Raw genomic sequence first — 20,113 nt, 5'->3', positions numbered from 1 at the left:
GACAACCTCCCTCTAACGGTGTCACTATTCTCACCCCCCCTCTCTATCTCTCTCTCCTGCCCTTTTTCATCCCTCCATCCCCAGGTGCTGTGGCTGCTGAGTTTCCATGACAAGAACACCCTGGCGGATGCTGTGGACAAGTACTGCATCGGGGTGCCGCCCATTCAGTGGTTGGCATGGATACCACAGCTCCTGAACTTCCTGGTGGGGTCATAGGGCAAACCCCTGCTCAACCTCATCAGCCAGGTACGTCAATCTGTCTACTACAACATACCTGTGACCACCCACAACACACCTGTACCCACAGAGATCCTATTGAATTAAGTTCTAATATATAATTCTATGCCTGTGGTCACCTCACGTCCATAGAATAAGCCCATCTGTCTACAGCACACCCCATTAGAATTAGAAATCTACAGTATAAAAAGGAAGGTAAGTGTTGCTAGGGTACACAATAATAGATCTTTGTAGACTGGTAGTCTTTGGCAAAGGGGTTCATTGGTTAATTAACAAAACAAAACGAGGAGGACCAAAGCACTCTTCCGTATATAGTGTTTCTCAACTTTCTCAACTTTTTTGTACCAGGGACGGGCAAGCTGTGGACCTTCCTGTACCACAAGCAATCAGCCCTCCCCTCCTCATCACTCTTAAATGTGATTTTTTTCCCCCATATGTATCTGTCCATGTGTGTCTGTGTCCGTGACTGAGGGGAAAGGGGTGTGTGTGCGCATAAGAGTGCCGCCATGTCAGCCTAATAAAGATAGATTAGCAGCAATCAGTGCCAGAGTGGTCTCTCTAGCACTTTGGATTTATCAAATTAACCATTCCTATTCCTCTCCTCTCATTTATTGGCTTCCCCCTCTTCCCCTCTCTCCAGTGAGCCTTTTCAAATGATTTATGGAAGGAATGATTATTAAGTTCATATCAAACGCATCTGCAGTGCAGGAACAGAGCTGCAAATTAAAGTAGGTGACTAATTTGCTTTCCGTTAATTAAGTATTATTTAAAGTGGCGTGAGCTTCAAAGAGTAGTTGGCTACGTCAAACACCCCTCATCCAGCCGGTAGAGTGGGAAATGGGAGAGAAGGAGGGAGGAGGAGAAGTAGGGAATGAAGAGAGAGGGAATAGAGAGTGTGAGAGAAGGGAGAGCAAAGAGTCGAGAGAGCAGTTGTAAGGCCTAATTAACAGCACACCACCTAAGTAAGTTTGGATGCCAGTTAGTATCTGTCTGATCTCAGAATCTGTCTGTAGCACTCTGAGTGGAAACACACCATATTAAGGCTAGTTAGTCAATCCCAAGTCAAGTGCTTAATGGAATAGAAATATGGCTTTGTTAGTTATTAAATCAGGCTTCCTCAACCTTTTTTTGATCCAGCGTTCCCTTTACCTATTACATGAGTGGAGAGACATCAAGGAGAGGTTTTTTAATGTCTTTTGGCGTTTGGTATTTGGGGAGTGAATGGGTGAGGCCTTTCCCCCCTCCTCATGCCTCCTCGCCCTGTGATAAGTGAAGGGTAAAAGGTTGAGTGTCTTTCTGTAAAATAAAAAAAGCAGCAAAGCACCTTTTAAATGGATGGAAGCCTTTATCTCAGCGATGCTGAATAATTTAGTGTTTCTCCGCGGGATTCAGGTGCACGACGGGATGTTTTAAAAACGGACAGTGAAATATTAATGAAGGTTAGCCCTGAGAGGTAGAGGAGAGATGAATCACAGCGTTAACATTCCTTTAGACAATCTAACACCCCTCCTCCTCACCCCCTCCAAAATATGACATCCTTCATCGCCTGATCTCAACTTCCTCTCCTTCTTCCTCCTTTCATCTTTAATCTGCCACTTAATTCTTCAGTCTACCCCCTACTTTTTCGAACATTCTGTTAAAACTCGCGCAACATTTCAGCGTCCTGCTACTCATGCCAGGAATATAGTATATGCACATGATTAGTATGTGTGGATAGAAAACACTCTGAAGTTTCTAAAACTGGTTAAATAATGTCTGTGACTATAACAGAACGTGAACAGCAAGCGAAATCCCAAGAAAAACCTGGTCACAAAAACCACAGAAAAGTATTAATCCGCCAGTCTCTGAATTGTTTATTGCAAGCAAAAATATATAGCAGGGAGCTTGCAGTTCCTACAACTTCCACACGATGTCGCCAAAAACGTCATTTTCATTGACAAAAATCCTTTGTGTAATGACAAATAGATCCTTCATTTCGTCCAGCATACAGCAATCGATTTTGGAAGAGAGACAAAGGACATCGTTTTCTTGAGTAGCTGCTATTGAATACAGATCGCCCAGTGATCAATTTGATCGCTTATTAACGTTTACAAATACCTAAAGTTGGGAAAGAATATAGGCAACTTATATAATTTTAAAAAATGACGTTGCGTGTTGGAAGGGAGCTTTTTTCCTGAACCAGACAGGCTATACAAATGGATATTTTGGGCATACATGGACGGATTTAATCGGGAAAAAGACCCAATTGTGATGTTTATGGAACATATAGGAGTGCCAACAAAGAATATCATCAAAGGTAATGAATGTTTTAAATTTTATTTCTGCGTTTTGTGTAGCGCCGGCTACGCTAATTATTTTGTTTACGTCCCCTTCAGGTATATTGGGGTGTTGCATGCTATCAGATAATAGCTTCTCATGCTTTCGCCGAAAAGCATTTTAAAAATCTGACTTGTTGGCTAGATTCACAACGAGTGTAGCTTTAATTCAATACCCTGCATGTGTGTTTTAATGAACGTTTGAGTTTTAAAGAGTACATTTAGCATGTAGCGTAGCGCATTTGCATTTCCAGGTGTCTAGATGAGACATCTGCGTCTCAGGTAGGAGCAAGAAGTTTTAAGGTTACTACAAGCTTCACTCCATCGATCTACGTGAGTGTGTGCACGTGGGTGTAGTGGGATTTTTGGATTAGCGGAAACCTTTTGTTAACATGATAGCAATGTTTTAAAATGTTTGTCTTTTCATTTTGTGAAAGCAAGGAAGAGTCGCCTTCCCTTGCTTGTAGTAGCTAGCTGGCAGCCTAGCTAGATGGTTTCACCCTGGATAAAAATGTAGCAAGCTAGCTAGCCTTTTTAGCTTCCCACATCTCTGGCAAATAATATTATACTTGCTGGTGTAACATAAAACATTTTCCCAGTTTGATATGCTGCTTGTGTATACATTCCCATATCAGCTAAAAATAAAATAAAAAGCACATGGCTAGCTAGATCAAATCTAAATGTATTCATCACAACAGGTGTAGACTTTCCCATGAAACGTTTACTTATGAGCCCTTTCCCAACAATGCAGAGTTAAAAAGTACGATTTTTTTCTTTTGAAAATAACAAAAAAATACAATTAAAAAGGAAATAGTAACACAATAACAATAACAAGGCTGTAGAGTACTGGTACTGTGGTACGAGGTAGTTCGCCATTTCCTGTCACAACTTGCAGACTTGTTTACGTGTTGCTGTGCGTTTTGTTGCCAACCTTACTTTGCTACCTGACAACTTCACGGTTTTTACTTTTTAATTACCGTTTATATTTTTGTTTTTTCCCTCAACTTTTTCACTCCGGACGCTTTATCTGGACATGGTTCATCAGGACCTCCAACAGCCGAAGCTAAGTAGTAACATTAACATGATGCCTTCTAATTGCAGTCGCTGTACTCATAATGTACAGGAGAACGATCACCTTACGGCGAGGATAGCTGTACTACAAGCCCAGCTTCAGACGCAATCGTTAGGCAAGGGTAATTTCAGTGTAGGAAAGGATAAAACAGCGTCTGTGCCACCAGTAAGTACAGATAGTAACGTTAGTATAAATCCCCTCGCGCGGTCCCCGCAGCCGGACAACGTTCTCGCGGTTTCTGGAAGGAAATGCTGTAGGAATGCTGTAGGAAGCCACAAATTGAAAACTCTAGTCATTGGCGACTCCATTACCCGCAGTATTAGACTTAAAACGAATCATCCAGTGATCATACACTGTTTACCAGGGGGCAGGGCTACCGACGTTAAGGCTAATCTGAAGATGGTGCTGGCTAAAGCTAAAACTGGCGAGTGTAGAGAGTATAGAGATATTGTTATCCACGTCGGCACCAACGATGTTAGGATGAAACAGTCAGAGATCACCAAGCGCAACATAGCTTCAGCGTGTAAATCAGCTAGAAAGATGTGTCGGCATCGAGTAATTGTCTCTGGCCCCCTCCTAGTTAGGGGGAGTGATGAGCTCTACAGCAGAGTCTCACAACTCAATCGCTGGTTGAAAACTGTTTTCTGCCCCTCCCAAAATATAGAATATGTAGATAATTGGCCCTCTTTCTGGGACTCACCCACAAACCGGACCAAGCCTGACCTGCTGAGGAGTGACGGACTCCATCCTAGCTGGAGAGGTGCTCTCATCTTATCTACCAACATAGACAGGGCTCTAACTCCTCTAGCTACACAATGAAATAGGGTGCAGGCCAGGCAGCAGGCTGTTAGCCAGCCTGCCAGCATAGTGGAGTCTGCCACTAGCACAGTCAGTGTAGTCAGCTCAGCTATCCTCATTAAGACCGTGTCTGTGCCTCGACCTAGGTTGGGCAAAACTAAACATGGCTTGTGTTCGCCTTAGCAATCTCACTAGGATAAAGACCTCCTCCATTCCTGTCATTATTGAAATAGATCATGATACCTCACATCTCAAAATAGGGCTACTTAATGTTAGATCCCTTACTTCAAAGGCAATTATAGTCAATGAACTAATCACTGATCATAATCTTGATGTGATTGGCCTGACTGAAACATGGCTTAAGCCTGATGAATTTACTGTGTTAAATGAGGCCTCACCTCCTGGCTACACTAGTGACCATATCCCCCGTGCATCCCGCAAAGGCGGAGGTGTTGCTAACATTTACAACAGCAAATTTCAATTTACAACAAAAAAAAATAAAGTTTTCGTCTTTTGAGCTTCTAGTCATGAAATCTATGCAGCCTACTCAATCACTTTTTATAGCTACTGTTTACAGGCCTCCTGGGCCATATACAGCGTTCCTCATTGAGTTCCCTGAATTCCTATCGGACCTTGTAGTCATAGCAGATAATATTCTAATCTTTGGTGACTTTAATATTCACATGGAAAAGTCCACAGACCCACTCCAAAAGGCTTTCGGAGCCATCATTGACTCAGTGGGTTTTGTCCAACATGTCTCTGGACCTACTCACTGTCAGTCATATTCTGGACCTAGTTTTGTCCCATGGAATAAATGTTGTGGATCTTAATGTTTTTCCTCATAATCCTGGACTATCGGACCACCATTTTATTACGTTTGCAATTGCAACAAATAATCTGCTCAGACCCCAACCAAGGAACATCAAAAGTCGGACCCTGATCTCTCTTTTGAAGAACATATATCAAGACCATTTCAAGTACAGCTTTTTTTCCATCTATGTAACATTGCAAAAATCTGAAACTTTCTGTCCAAAAATGATGCAGAAAAATTAATCCATGCTTTTGTCACTTCTAGGTTAGACTACTGCAATGCTCTACATTTCCGGCTACCTGAATAAAGCACTAAATAAACTTCAGTTAGTGCTAAATACGGCAGCTAGAATCCTGACTAGAACCAAAAAATTTGATCATATTACTCCAGTGCTAGCTTCCCTACACTGGCTTCCTGTCAAGGCAAGGGCTGATTTCAAGGTTTTACTGCTAACCTACAAAGCTTTACATGGGCTTGCTCCTACCTGTCTCTCTGATTTGGTCCTGCCGTACATACCTACACGTACGCTACGGACACAAGACGCAGGCCTCGTAATTGTCCCTAGAATTTCTAAGCAAACAGCTGGAGGCAGGGCTTTCTCCTATAGAGCTCCATTTTTATGGAACGGTCTGCCTACCCATATAAGAGACGCAAACTCGGTCTCAACCTTTAAGTCTTTACTGAAGACTCATCTCTTCAGTGGGTCATATGATTGAGTGTACTCTGGCCCAGGAGTGGGAAAGTGAACGGAAATGCTCTGGAGCAACGAACTGCCCTTGCTGTCTCTGCCAGCCCGGTTCCCCTCTTTCCACTGGGATTCTCTACCCCTAACCCTATTACAGGGGCTGAGTCACTGGCTTACTGGGGCTCTTTCATACCGTCCCTGGGAGGGGTGCGTCACCTGAGTGGGTTGAGTCACTGATGTGATCTTCCTGTCTGGGTTGGCGCCCCCCCCCCCCCCCCCCCCCTTGGGTTGTGCCGTCTGCCCCGCTACAAAGTTTCTCCCTGCAGGCGATCACTGAGTCCGATGTGCTAAAAGAGCTCCTTAAACTTGACCCCCCCAAAATAATCTGGGTCAGATGGTATAGACCCTTTCTTCTTTAAGGTTGCTGCCCCTATAATCACCAATCCTATCTCTGACCTTCTTAACCTGTCTCTCCTCTTTGGGGAGGTTCCTATTGCTTGGAAGGCAGTCACGGTTAGTCCTTAACCTGTCTCTCCTCTTTGGGGAGGTTCCCATTTCTTGGAAGGCAGTCACGGTTAGTCCTTTATTTAAAGGGGGAGATCAAGCTGATCCAAGATGGCGTAGCAGTGCAGAAGTTGTTTGTCGTTCTCCCGTGTACATTTTACATTTTTCATCTTTTTTGTATATAGTTCAATATATTTTCAATCTCTTTTTCCATTTTTAAATTAAATATACCTTCTGGCAACCTCACCCAATGTGATATGGATCTGCTATTTTTAGACCTTATTGCCAGAATCTCCATCTGAAGCTAGCCATCAGAAGCTAACCAGCTAATTAGGTACTAGCTATTAAGTCATTGTTAGCCACTGCTAGTGGCCTTTATCTTTTGCACAGACACCAGTTGCTTTAAGCCTGGATAATACTTACCAGCCTGCCACTATCGGACTGTTTTTATCCACTACAACACTGGATTCCTGGGTAAGCCCTGAACCATTAATCCTGATCATCACAGCTAGCTAGCTGCCACCGAGTGGCCCAGCCCCGAAGCTAGCCTTAAGCCAGGCCCATCTCCCGGCCTGCTCATTGGACCCTATGATCACTCGGCTACACAGCTGATGCCTCCCGGACTCTTCACTAACACGACTAGAATCCACTACACCACAGGATTCTTGCCGTAAGCTCTGGACCTTTGCATCGGATCATCACTGCTAGCTAGCTGCTACAGAGTGGCTATAGTGGCTAACGCCCTTGTCCCAAAGATAGCACCAGTTAGCCGCGAGCCAGGCGCATCTCCCGGCTAGCAATCGAAATTACTCCAGCTACAATACCTCTTTTGTCAACTGGCCTGGACCCTTTGTCGATACGGAGCCCCGCCGTTCCATCACAGCTGGTCTGCCAACGTAATTCCATCCATTGTGCCCTCAACCGGCCTTTGCCCGACGTCGGAGTAGACGCTTCTACTAGCCCTGGCCTGCTAACTTTTTTTTTTTTGAACGCTGTGTCTCCCGCTTGCTAGCGTAGTAACTACTACCTAGCGGCTTCCCTGTTTCATCTATTGCTGTTCACTGGATCCTATGATATCTTGGCTACATAGCTGATGCCTGCTGGAGTGTTCATTAATCACGGTACTCCATTTTGTCTATTTTTGTTTATCTGTCGGCCCCAGCCTCGAACTCAGGCCCTGTGTGTAGTTAACTGACCCTCTCCGCCCATGCATCCCCATTTTACCTGTTGTTGTTGTCTTAGCTGATTAGCTGTTGTTGTATCACCCGTTGTTATCTTAGCTAGCTCTCCCAATCAACACCTGTGATTGCTTTATGCCTCGCTTTATGTCTCTCTCTAATGTTAGTATGCCTTGTATACTGTTGTTTAGGATAGTTATCATTGTTTTAGTTGGCTGCGGAGCCCCTAGTCCAACTCAGCATGCCTCAGATACCTCTTTTGTCCCACCTCCCACACAAGCGATGACCTCACCCAGCATAACCAGTGCGTCCAGAGATGCAACCTCTCTTATCGTCACTCAATGGCTTGGTTTACCTCCACTGTACCCGTACCCTACCACACCCGTCTGTACATTATGCCCTGAATCTATCCTACCACGCCCAGAAATCTGCTCCTCTGTCCCCAACGCACTAGACAACCAGTTTTGATAGCCTTTAGCCATACCTCATCCTACTCCTCCTCTGTTCCTCGGGTGATGTGGAGGTTAACCAAGGCCCTGCGTATCCCCAGGCGCTCTCATTTGTTGACTTCTGTAACCGTAAAAGCCTTGGTTTCATGCATAAGAAGCCTTCTCCCTAAGTTTGTTTTAGTCACTGCTTTAGCACACTCCACCAACCCTGATGTCCTTGCCATGTCTGAATCCTGGCGTAAGAAGGCCACCAAAAATTTGGAGATTTCCATCCCCAACTACAACATTTTTCTTCAAGATAGAACTGCCAAAGGGGGAGGAGTTGCAATCTACTGCAGAGATAGCCTGCAAATTTCTGTCATACTTTCCAGGTCTATGCCCAAACAGTTCAAGCTTCTAATTAAAAAAAAATAATCTCTCCAGAAATAAGTCTCTCACTGTTTCAGTCTGTTATAGACCCCCCTCAGCTCCCAGCTGTGCCCTGGACACCATATGTAAATTGATTGCCCCCCATCTGTCTTCAGAGTTTGTTCTGTTAGGTGACCTAAACTGGGATATGCTTAACACACCCCGGCATTCCTACAATCTAAGCTAGATGCCCTCAATCTCACAAATGATCAAGGAACCCACCAGGTACAACCCTAAATCCCTAAACATGGGCAACCTCATAGATATTATCCTGACCAACTTGCCCTCTGAATACACCTCTGCTGTTTTCAATCAGGATCTCAGCAATCACTGCCTCATTGCCTGCGTCAGCTATGGATCCGCTGTCAAACGACCACCCCTCATCACTGTCAAACGCCCCCTAAAACACTTCCGTGAGCAGGCCTTTCTAATAAACCTGGCCCAGGTATCCTGGAATGATATTGACATCCCATCAGTAGAGGATGCCTGGTCATTCTTTAAAAGTAATTTCCTCACCATAAATAAGCATGTTCCTAAGAACAGATATAGCCCTTGGTTCACTCCAGACCTGACTGACCTAAACCTACACACATAAACATCCTGTGGCGGACTGCATTAGCTTTCGAATAACCCCCGCGATATGCAACTTTTCAGGGACTTTAGGTACCAATACACGCAGTCAGTTAGGAAAGCAAAGGCTATCTTTCTCAAACAGAAATTTGCATCCTGTAGCTCTAACTCCAAAAAGTTTTGGGACACTAAAGTCCATGGAGAATTAGTGCCCACTGCACTGAGGCTAGGAAACACTGTCACCGCTGATAAATCCATGATAATCAAGAATTTCAATAAGCATTTCTCTCCAGCTGGCCATACTTTCCTCCTGACTACACCTACCCAAGCCAATAGCTCCGCACCCCCCGCAATAACTTGCCCAAGCCTCCCCAGCTTCTCCTTCACCCAAATCCAGATCGCAGATGTTCTGAAAGAGCTGAAAAACCTGGACCCATACAAATCAGCTGGCCAAGACAATCTGGACCCTCTCTTTCTAAAAACTTTCCATCTCCATGGTTGCAACACCTATTACAGGCTTGTTCAACCTCTCTTTTGTGTCGTCCGAGATCCCTAAAGATTGGAAAGCTGCTGCGGTCATCCCCCTCTTTAAAGGGGGTGATACTCTAGACCCAAACTTTTACAGACCTATATCCATCCTACCCTGCCTTTCCAAAGTCTTCAGAAGCCAAGTTAACAAACAGATAACTGACCATTTCTAATCCCACCGTACCTTCTACGCTGTGCAATCCGGTATCCAAGCTGGTCACGGGTGCACCTCAGCCATGCTCAAGGTCCTAAACAATATCATAACCGCCATCGATAAAAGACAGTACTGTTCAGCCGTCTTCATCGACCTGGCCAAGGCTTCTGACTGATCATATTCTTATCGGCAGACTCAACAGCCTTGGTTTCTCAAATGACTGCCTAGTCTGATTCACCAACTACTTCTCTGATAGAGTTCAGTGTGTCCTACCGGAGGGCCTGTTGTCCGGACCTCTGGCAGTCTCTATGGGGATACCACAGGGTTCAATTTTCGGGACGACTCTCTTCTCTGTGTATATCAACGATGTCGCTCTTGCTGTGGGTGATTCCCTGATCCACCTCTATGCAGACGACACCATTCTGTATACATCTGGCCCTTCTTTGGACACTGTGTTAACAAATCTCCAAACGAGCTTCAATGCCATACAACTCTCCTTTCGTGGCCTTCAACTGCTCTTAAACGCTAGTAAAACTAAATGCATGCTTTTCAACTGATCGCTGCCCGTACCTGCCCGCCCGTCCAGCATTACTACTCTGGACGGTTCTGACTTAGAATAGGTTGACAACTACAAATACCTAGGTGTCTCGTTAGACTGTAAACTCTCCATCCAGACTCACATTAAGCATCTCCAATCCAAAATTAAATCTAGAATTGGCTTCCTATTTCACAACAAAGCCTCCTTCACTCATGCCGCCAAACATACCCTTGTAAAACTGACTATCCTACCGATCCTTGACTTCGGCGATGTCATTTACAAAATAGCCTCTAACATTCTCCTCGGCAAACTATCACAGTGCCATCCGTTTTGTCACCAAGGCCCATATACCACCCACCACTGCATCCTGTATGCTCTCATCGGCTGGCCCTTACTACATATTCGTCGCCAGACCCACTGGCTCCAGGTCATCTATACGTCTTTGCTAGGTAAAGCTCCGCCTTATCTCAGCTCACTGGTCACGATATCAACACCCACCAGTAGCATGCGCTCCAGCAGGTATATTTCACTGGTCATATCCAAAGCCAACATCGCTGAAGGTGGAGACTTAAATTTCCCTCACTAACTTTAAACATCAGCTATCTGAGCAGCTTACTGATCGCTGCAGATGTACACAGCCCATCTGTAAATAGCCCATCCAATCTACCTACCTCATCCCCATGTTGTATTTATTCACTTTTTTGTTCTTTTGCACACCAGTATTTCTACTTGCACATCATCATCTGCACATCTATCACTCCAGTGTAAATTTGCTAAATTGTAATTACTTCGCTATTATGGCCTATTCATTGCCTTACATCCTCACACCATTTGCACACACTGTATATAGACTTTTTTCTATTGTGTTGTTGACTGCACGTTTGTTTTTTCCATGTGAAACTCTGTGTTGTTTGTGCCGCACTGCCTTGCTTTATCTTGTCCGGGTCGCAGTTGTAGATGAGAACTTATTCTCAACTGGCCTACCTGGTTAAATAAAGGTGAAATAAAAAAATAAAAATGTAAAACTGTTATAGGCTTATTTCTATTTTGCCCTATTTATCAAGTGTTGGAAAAACTTGTCAATAATCAACTGACTGGCTTTCTTAATGTCTACAGTATTCTTTCTGGTATGCAATCTGGTTTTCACTCCGGTTATGGATGTGTCACTGCAACTCAATGATGTCACAATTGCCCTTGATTCTTAGCAATGTTGTGCTGCTATTTTTATTGACTTGGCCAAAGCTTTTGATACGGTAGACCATTCCATTTTTGTGGGCCAGCTATGGAGCATTGGTGCCTCTGAGGCGTCTTTGGCCTGTTTTCTGACTACCTCTCTCATAGAGTGCAGTGTATAAAGTCAGAACATCTGCTGTCTCAGCCACTGCCTGTCACCAAAGGAGTACCCCAAAGCTCGATCCTAGGTCCCACGCGCTTCTCAATTTACATCAACAACATAGCTCAGGCAGTTGGAAGCTCTCTCATCCATTTATATGCAGATGATACAGTCTTATACTCAGCTGGCCCCTCCCCCGGTTTTTGTGATAAACGCTCCACAGCAAAGGTTTCTTAGTATCCAACAAGCTATCTCTGCCTTAACCTTGTTCTGAACACCTCCAAAACAAAAGTAATGTGATTTGGTAAGAATAATGCACCTTTCATACAGGTGTAATTACTACCTGAGGGTTTAGAGCTTGAGGTAGTCACCTCATACAAGTACTTGGGAGTATGGCCAGATGGTATACTGTCCTTCTCTAAGCATATATCAAAGCAGCAAGCTAAAATTAAATCTAGACTTGGTTTCCTCTATCGTAATCTCTCCTCTTCCACCCCAGCTGCCAAACTAACCCTGATTCAGATGACCATCCTACCCATGCTAGATAATGGAGATGTAATTTATAGATAGGCAGGTAAGCATGCTCTCAAGCAGCTAGATGTTCTTCGACATTTGGCCATTAGATTTGCATCCAAATCCACCAAATCTAGGTGTCACGACTTCCGCCGGAGTCGGTCCCTCTCCTTGTTCGGGCGGCGTTCGGCGTTCTAGCCATCGCCGATCCACTTTTCATTTTCCATTTGTTTTGTCTTTGTTTTACACACCTGGTTTCATCACCCAATTACTTGTTAATTATTTAACCCTCTGTTCCCCCATGGTATTTGTGAGTATGTATGTATGTATACGGTCCGTTATTGTGGGCTAGTTTATTGTGTTGTATATATTTGTATTCTTGAGTAAAGAACTTCATAAATCATATCTGCTGACCTGCGCCTGACTCCTCCACACCAGCTACACACAGGCCGATTATACTAGGACACATCACAGCACTTTATACTCCTCTGTAAACTGGTCATCTCTGTATACCCGTCACAAGGTTGATGGTTATTTATAAAACCCTCTTAGGCCTCACTCCCCCTTATCTGAGATATCTACTGCAGCCCTAATCCTCCACATACAACACCCGTTCTGCCAGTCACATTCTGTTAAAGGTCCCCAAAGCACACACATCCCTGGGTCGCTCCTCTTTTCAGTTCGCTGCAGCTAGCTACTGGAATGAGCTGCAACAAACACTCAAACTGGACAGTTTGATCTCAATCTCATCATTCAATTACTCAATCATGGACACTCTTACTGGCAGTTGTGGCTGCTTTGTGTGATGTATTGTTGTCTCTACCTTCCAGCCCTTTGTGCTTTTGTCTGTGCCCATAATGTTTGTACCCTGTTTTGTGGTGCTACCATGTTGTGCTGCTCCCATGTTGTGTTATCATGTGTTGCTGCCTTCCTTTGTTGTTGTCTTAGGTATCTCTTTATGTGGTGTTGTGTTGTCTCTCTTGTCATGATGTGTGTTTTGTCCTATATTTTTATTTCATTTATTTTTAATCCCTGCCCCCATCCCTGCAGGAAGACATTTGCCTTTTGGTAGTCCGCCATTGTAAATAAGAATTTGTTCTTAACTGACTTGCCCAGTAAAATAAAGGTTAAATAAATAAAATGTTGTTTACAGCAGGTTCAACCAAATATAATCTCAGTGGCTGGTAATCTGTGCAAAATAGGTTACTTTGATTAATAGCCCTCACAGCTCTGGAAGGAATGATACGGCGTGCCTCAATTTTCAGGTAGTAAAAAAAGTAAGTAGGTATGCCGGAGTGTATTAAAAGGTCCCAGCCTTTTTGTGACAAAAAGCTCCATTCCTCCACCCCACCTCCCTTCCATCTCCTACCCATCCTTCCATCCATTACAGCCCACCCTCTGTACTCCTCTGTATTGAGCCAGGGTTAGAGAGGTGTCTCTTTACGACTACAGGCTACTCCTCACCCCTCTATCAACAGGGTATTCTAACAGGGGTGTAGGGTGTCAGTCTAATGAGGCCAGAGAAGAACTGTGGTCTGGGCTCAACCAACTTGTCTCTGTCTCTCTGTCATCAAGGCCTCACTGTCACTGTATCAGTGTCTAGTAGAGTATCTCCCTCGTAGTGAGAGGTGCAGAGCTCTCACCAATGGCTGTCTATCTGTCACACTCTTGCATCCATCCGGTCTATACCCTGGAGTGCTTATTGTGTCAACTCGTGTACGGTTTCGTGAGGAGTCGTGATTATGTCTGTAGAAATGTAGATTAGGGAGTGCATAATTAGTTTGCATAAAAAAATATATATAAAGCTGACCTTAGCTCAGTGACTGCAGTAGAAGGGTAGGTCAAGGCAACTTCCTCCTCTAAATGTAGCCCCAGGTCTGTTTTAACCTGACATCACCCTTCATGGTTTCACATCATAACTCCATCTCCATTACACCATACAGAGCTGCTTTCATCCAGGGGATCAATGTTTGATATTATTTGGTATTCTCTGCCGTGTACACTCCTCTCATCTATGCTCCACTGTTAACCCTGAGGGATGGTTCTTCTTTGAAAGGTAATCTAAGTGTGAACCCTCTCCCCCCTGCCCATGTCTGTTATCTGCTAGGTGGGACGAGTGTACCCCCAGGCAGTCTACTTCCCCATCCGCACCCTCTACCTGATGCTCAAGATAGAGCAGAGGGAACGCTACAACAGAGGTAAATCATGTGTGTGTGCTATGCCAGTACCACGGTAATATGACTGTAGCAAAACATCATGACACCAGTATGGTACCAACATTTTAGAATACCGTAGTACCGTTTCGTATGACACTACAAACATTTCTCGGCCCTACCGCTCTAAATAACCTGCTGCCGCTTGTTTATAAAGTCAGTTTTGTTTATAAATTAAATTGAATTTAAACAGCCACTATTCTCTTGTATGAGCTGGTCCAAGAATGTCCACTTCACTTTCATGCGCATATCATGTTTGGCAACAGTAATCCGCCAAGCACTTCCTCCTCCAGCAATCACTCACCTGCTTTTCTCCATCCGCATGTATTTATCCATCAGTTTTTTTTATAATTTAGCCGTGATGGCGAGCAGGGATGCAGATCCTGAGTCTTCTGCTGTTTGATTTGTGCATTTGTTACATTGGAGCAGAGTGAGCATAGTTGATGCATTGTATAATTTCATGACCTGTTTAAAGACAACTTGCTCCTCTAAATGTATGCTTAACACCCCGGCCATCCTACAATCTAAGATATATGCCCTCAATCTCACACAAATTATCAATGAATCTACCAGGTACAACCCCAAATCTGTAAACATGGGCACCCTCATAGATATCATCCTATCCAAACCTGCCCTCTAAATACACCTCTGCTGTCTTCTACCAGGATCTCAGTGATCACTGCCTCATTGCCTGCGTCCGTAATGGTCTGTGGTTAAAACAACCACCCCTCATCACTGTCAAAAGCTCGCTAAAACACTTCAGCGAGCAGGCCTTTCTAATGGACCTTGCCCGGGTATCCTGGAAGGATATTGACCTCATTTCGTCAATAGAGGATGCCTGGTTATTCATTAAAAGTGATTTCCTCACCATCTTAAATAAGCATGCCCCATTCAAAACATTTTGAACCAGGAACAGATATAGCCCTTGGTTACCTCCAGACCTGACTGCCCTTGACCAGAACAAAAACATCCTGTGGCGTACTGCATGAGCATCAAATAGCCCCCGCGATATGCAACTTTTCAGGGAAGTTAGGAACTAATATACACAGGCAGTTAGGAAAGCAAAGGCTAGCTTTTTCAAACAGAAATTTGCATCCTGTAGCACAAACTCCAAAAAGTTCTGAGACATTGTAAGGTCCATGGAGAATAAGAGCACCTCCTCCCAGCTGCCCACTGCTCTGAGGCTAGGAAACACTATACCCACCGATAAATCCACGATAATTGAGAATTTCAATAAGCATTTTTCTACGGCTGACCATGCTTTCCAACTGGCTACCCCTACCCCCGTCACCAGCCCTGCACCCCCCACAGCAAATTGCCCAAGCCTCCCCCATTTCTCCTTCACCCAAATCCAGATAACTGAAGTTCTGAAACAGCTGCAAAATCTGGACCCCTACAAATCAGCTGGGCTAGACAATCTGGACCCTCTCTTTCTAAAATTATCTGCCAAAATTGTTGCAACCCCTATTACTATTCTGTTCAACCTCTCTTTCGCATCGTCTGAGATCCCCAAAGATTGGAAAGCTGCTGCGGTCATCCCCCTCTTCGAAGGGGGAGACACTCTAGACCCAAACTGCTACAGACCTATATCCATCCTGACCTGCCTTTCTAAAGTCAAGTTAATAAACAGATCACCGACCATTTCGAATCCCACCGTACCTTCTCCGCTATGCAATCTGGTTTCCGAGCTGGTCATGGGTGCACCTCAGCCACACTCCAGGTCCTAAACAATATCATAACTGCCATACTGTGCAGCCGTATTCATCGACCTGGCCAAGGCTTTCGACTCTGTCAATCACCACATTCTTATTGGCAGACTCAACAGCCTTGGTTTCTCTAATGATTGCCTTGCCTGGTTCACCAACTACTTCTCAGACAGAGTTCAGTCTGTCAAATCGGAGGGCTTATTGTCTGGACCTCTGGCAGTATCTATGGGGGTGCCACAGGGTTCAATTCTCGGGCCAACTATTTTCCCTGTATACATCAACAATGTTGCTCTTGCTGCGGTGATTCTCTGATCCAGCTCAATGCAGATAACACCATTTTATAAACATCTGGCCCTTCTTTGGACACTGTTAACTAACCTCCACACTAGTTTCAATGCCATTCAACTCTCCTTTCGTGGCCTCCAACTGCTCTTAATGCAAGTAAAACTAAATGCATGCTCTTCAACTGATCGCTGCCCGCACCTGCCCGCCCGTCCAGCATTACTACTCTGGACGGTTATGACTTAGATGATGTGGACAGCTACAAATACCTAGGTGTCTCGTTAGACTGTACACTCTCCATCCAGACTCACATTAAGCATCTCCAATCCAAAATTAAATCTAGAATTGGCTTCCTATTTCACCACAAAGCATCCTTCACTCATGCTGCCAAACATACCCTTGTAAAAATGACTGCAGTCTATCAGTGCAATCCGTTTTGTAACCAAAACCCCATATACTACCCACCACTGTGACCTGTATGCTCTCGTTGGCTGGCCCTAGCTTTATATTCATCGCCAAACACACTGGCTCCAGGTCATCTAGAAGTCTTTGCTGGGTAAAGCACCGCCTTAGCTCAGCTCACTGGTCACCATAGCAGCACCCACGCGTAGTACGCGCTCCAGCAGGTATATTTCACTGGTCATCGTGTATAGATTTTTTTCTATTGTGTTGTTGACTGTACGTTTGTTTTTTCCATGTGTAACGCTGTGTAGTTGTTTGTGTCGCACTGCTTTGCTGTATCTTGGCCAGGTCGCAGTTGTAAATGAGAACTTGTTCTCAACTGGCCTGCCTGGTTAAATAAAGGTGAAATGTGTTTTTTTTAAACAACCAAGAGCACAGGGCAGACTGAGTAGACTTTGCAAGATCACTGTCATGCAGCCTCTTGGGTGTCAGAAAGGGAAAATGGAGCCCAGACATGTTGGCAGCTTTACAGCAAAGAAAAGGTCTTGTCTGTAGACAGTTAAAAAACTATGACCCATGTTACCAGATATACCTTTTTTCTTTTTATGGGGATTTGCTCGCATTTTGTGTAATTTCACAAACCACATCGTGAACTAATCCAGGGTCGAAATGTATTGGTTTGATTACATGACTGAACAATGTTTATTGTTATTTAGCTAGCTAACAACCTGGTAAGTTGACACTAGGTTTTAGGCTCATCTGATTGGCACAGGAAGGAAGAAAAATGGTCTGCTACTCATGAGATCTGCTTCAGATAGGTAGGATTCATATAGGTAGGATTCATATAGGTAGGACTCATATGGATACGATTCATATAGGTAGTGTCAAGGATATGATCCAGATGCAGACACGGGAGGCATCAGTTCTCAGATGATTTATTAGAAATACTGGGCAGGCAACGGGCAGGTCGAGAGCAGGCGGAGGTTCGTAATCAAGTCAGGCAGGTACATAACGGCAGGCAGGCTCGGGGTCAGGGCAGGCAGAATGGTCAGAAATAGGAAAAATAGGAAACAGAAGTAGAGAGACAGGAAGGCAGGAAAGAACGTTGGTAAGCCCTGACAAGACAAGACGAACTCGCAACAGACAAACAGAGAACACAGGTATAAATACACAGGGGATAATGGGAAGATGGGCGACACCTGGAGGGGGTGGAGAAAAGCACAAAGACAGGTGAAGTAGATCAGCGTGTAACAGGTAGGATTCATATTTGCAGGATTCATATAGGTAGAGTGTTTGGGGTGGAGGGGGATGGAGAGAGAGAGAGTGTGTGTGTGGGGGGAGGGTGGAGAGGTGTGTTTGTGTGTGTGTGTGTGTGTGTGTGTGTGATAGACAGTGTCATAAGGTAACCCTGGCATAGCCTGGCACAGCCCACTACCACCCTGCAACAGTATGGCAGCCACATCTGTTCAGTGTGCTGCTGTTCCTCTCTACCTGAGCAGTCTGAAGCTCAATTGAAGGAAGGGCTCTGTCACGTTCATGACATGACAAAGATAAGGCTTTTCCATCCAATGTCCAACACAGCGGGCTTACAAACTGGAAAATGGGATATTTGCACTCAACATTTACACAGACAAGCTGAAGTCTTCGCTAACTATGTACTTTCTGAAACACTTTCATCTACAACTCTAAATCCTCAAGCCATTTCAGTCAAGGTGTTGACAGAAGAAAGAGAGCTGACATGACACAAGCTTCCAAATCGAACTCAGCGGTGCTGCAAAGTGCTTTAGCAATGCTGGCTGGGAGGAGGGGGGGGGGCAGCTGTGCACTGAGCTGAGGATAGTCAGCTAGTCAGGGGTGGGGGGCTAGTGAGGCGGGTGGGAAAGGAGGAGGGAAGATGGGGGTGATGGGTGTGGTGAGCGTGTAGGACCTGATGAGTGGAAGATGGGGCGAGGGGATGTAGACTGTAGTTGGGCTGACTGCACTGTGCTGACGGTAAGGGGGCTCCAGAAGCAGAACCTGCAGGCTCAGCGCTCCGTTCCATTGGTTAGACAGGGACAGAGGAACACTTTCCCCCCCTTGTGGGAACAACCTCACCTGGCTGCACCTGTTCTGCCGAGTCAGGGAGCTTTGGGAGTAAGGGGCGAAGGGGATTAGAGGTGTATTTGTCCCATCACATCTGGAAAACATACACTTGTTGGGCTGAGTCTGTGGGCATCATAGCTTACTCACTGTCATAGCATTTTTTGGGTCACAAATAACAGTGTAGTATAAATGTTCATAATCAATCTTCCTCTCTCTCCCCCCTAACCCACTCCCCCAACCATTGCTGTCAAGATCACGCTGAACATTGTCAAGAAGCTGGTGAGCACGTTTGCCGTGGGGTTGGAGTCTCCAACGTGTTCACCACGTTCTCCAGCGCGGCATCAGAGTTGCTCGCCCACCGAGCCCAGGCCACCGCTTAGGACCCTGTCTTCCAGAAGATGAAGAGATATTTCACCACATTTCATTTGTCTGTTCTGCTGTTTTCATTGTTTATTTATGTCCTCTCTTTTGGAGAAATATAACTCACTTTTGGAATCTAACCAACAGTGTTGGGCCATAGGATTCCAGGGGTAAATCTCAAATCACACTCATTTCCTTATGTATTGCGTTACTTTAGAACCAAGCTGCCAGACATAACCAAGCTGCCAGACATAACCAAGCTGCCAGACCTAGACAGACATAACCAAGCTGCCAGACCTAGACAGACATAACCAAGCTGCCAGACATAACCAAGCTGCCAGACATAACCAAGCTGCCAGACCTAGACAGACATAACCAAGCTGCCAGACATAACCAAGCTGCCAGACATAACCAAGCTGCCAGACATAACCAAGCTGCCAGACAAATCCAAACTGCCAGACCTAGACAGACATAACCAAGCTGCCAAACATAACCAAGCTGCCAGACCTAGCCAGACATAAACAAGCTGCCAGACATAAACAAGCTGCCAGACATAACCAAGCTACCAGACATAACCAAGCTATCAGACCTAGAAAGACATAACCAAGCTGCCAGACATAACCAAGCTGCCAGACATAGCCAGACATAACCAAGCTGCCAGACATAACCAAGCTGCCAGACCTAGCCAGAAACAACCAAGTTGTCAGACATGACCTAGCTGTAGAAGTAGCCAAGTTGCCAGACATAGCCTAGCTACAAGACATAGCCAAGCTGCCAGACATAACATAGCTGCCAGAAGTAGCCTTGCTGCTAGACAGAACCTAGCTGCCAGACATTACCTAGCTGCCAGAAGTAGCCAAGCTTCCAGACATAACCTAGCTGCCAGACATTACCTAGCTGCCAGAAGTAGCCACGCTTCCAGACATAACCTAGCTGCCAGAAGTAGCCACGCTTCCAGACATTACCTAGCTGCCA

General features: G+C 45.0%; 1 pseudogene; it reads left to right on the top strand.

Moving 5' to 3' along the window:
* LOC110503135 overlaps positions 1-20,113 on the top strand; it is a 172,971-nt pseudogene that overhangs the window by 102,132 nt on the left and 50,726 nt on the right.

Source organism: Oncorhynchus mykiss, chromosome 23, assembly GCF_013265735.2.
Source record: "Oncorhynchus mykiss isolate Arlee chromosome 23, USDA_OmykA_1.1, whole genome shotgun sequence".
Lineage (NCBI taxonomy): Eukaryota > Metazoa > Chordata > Actinopteri > Salmoniformes > Salmonidae > Oncorhynchus > Oncorhynchus mykiss.
Note: the sequence above shows the minus strand (reverse complement) of the source record. Positions and strands in the feature narration are given on the sequence as shown.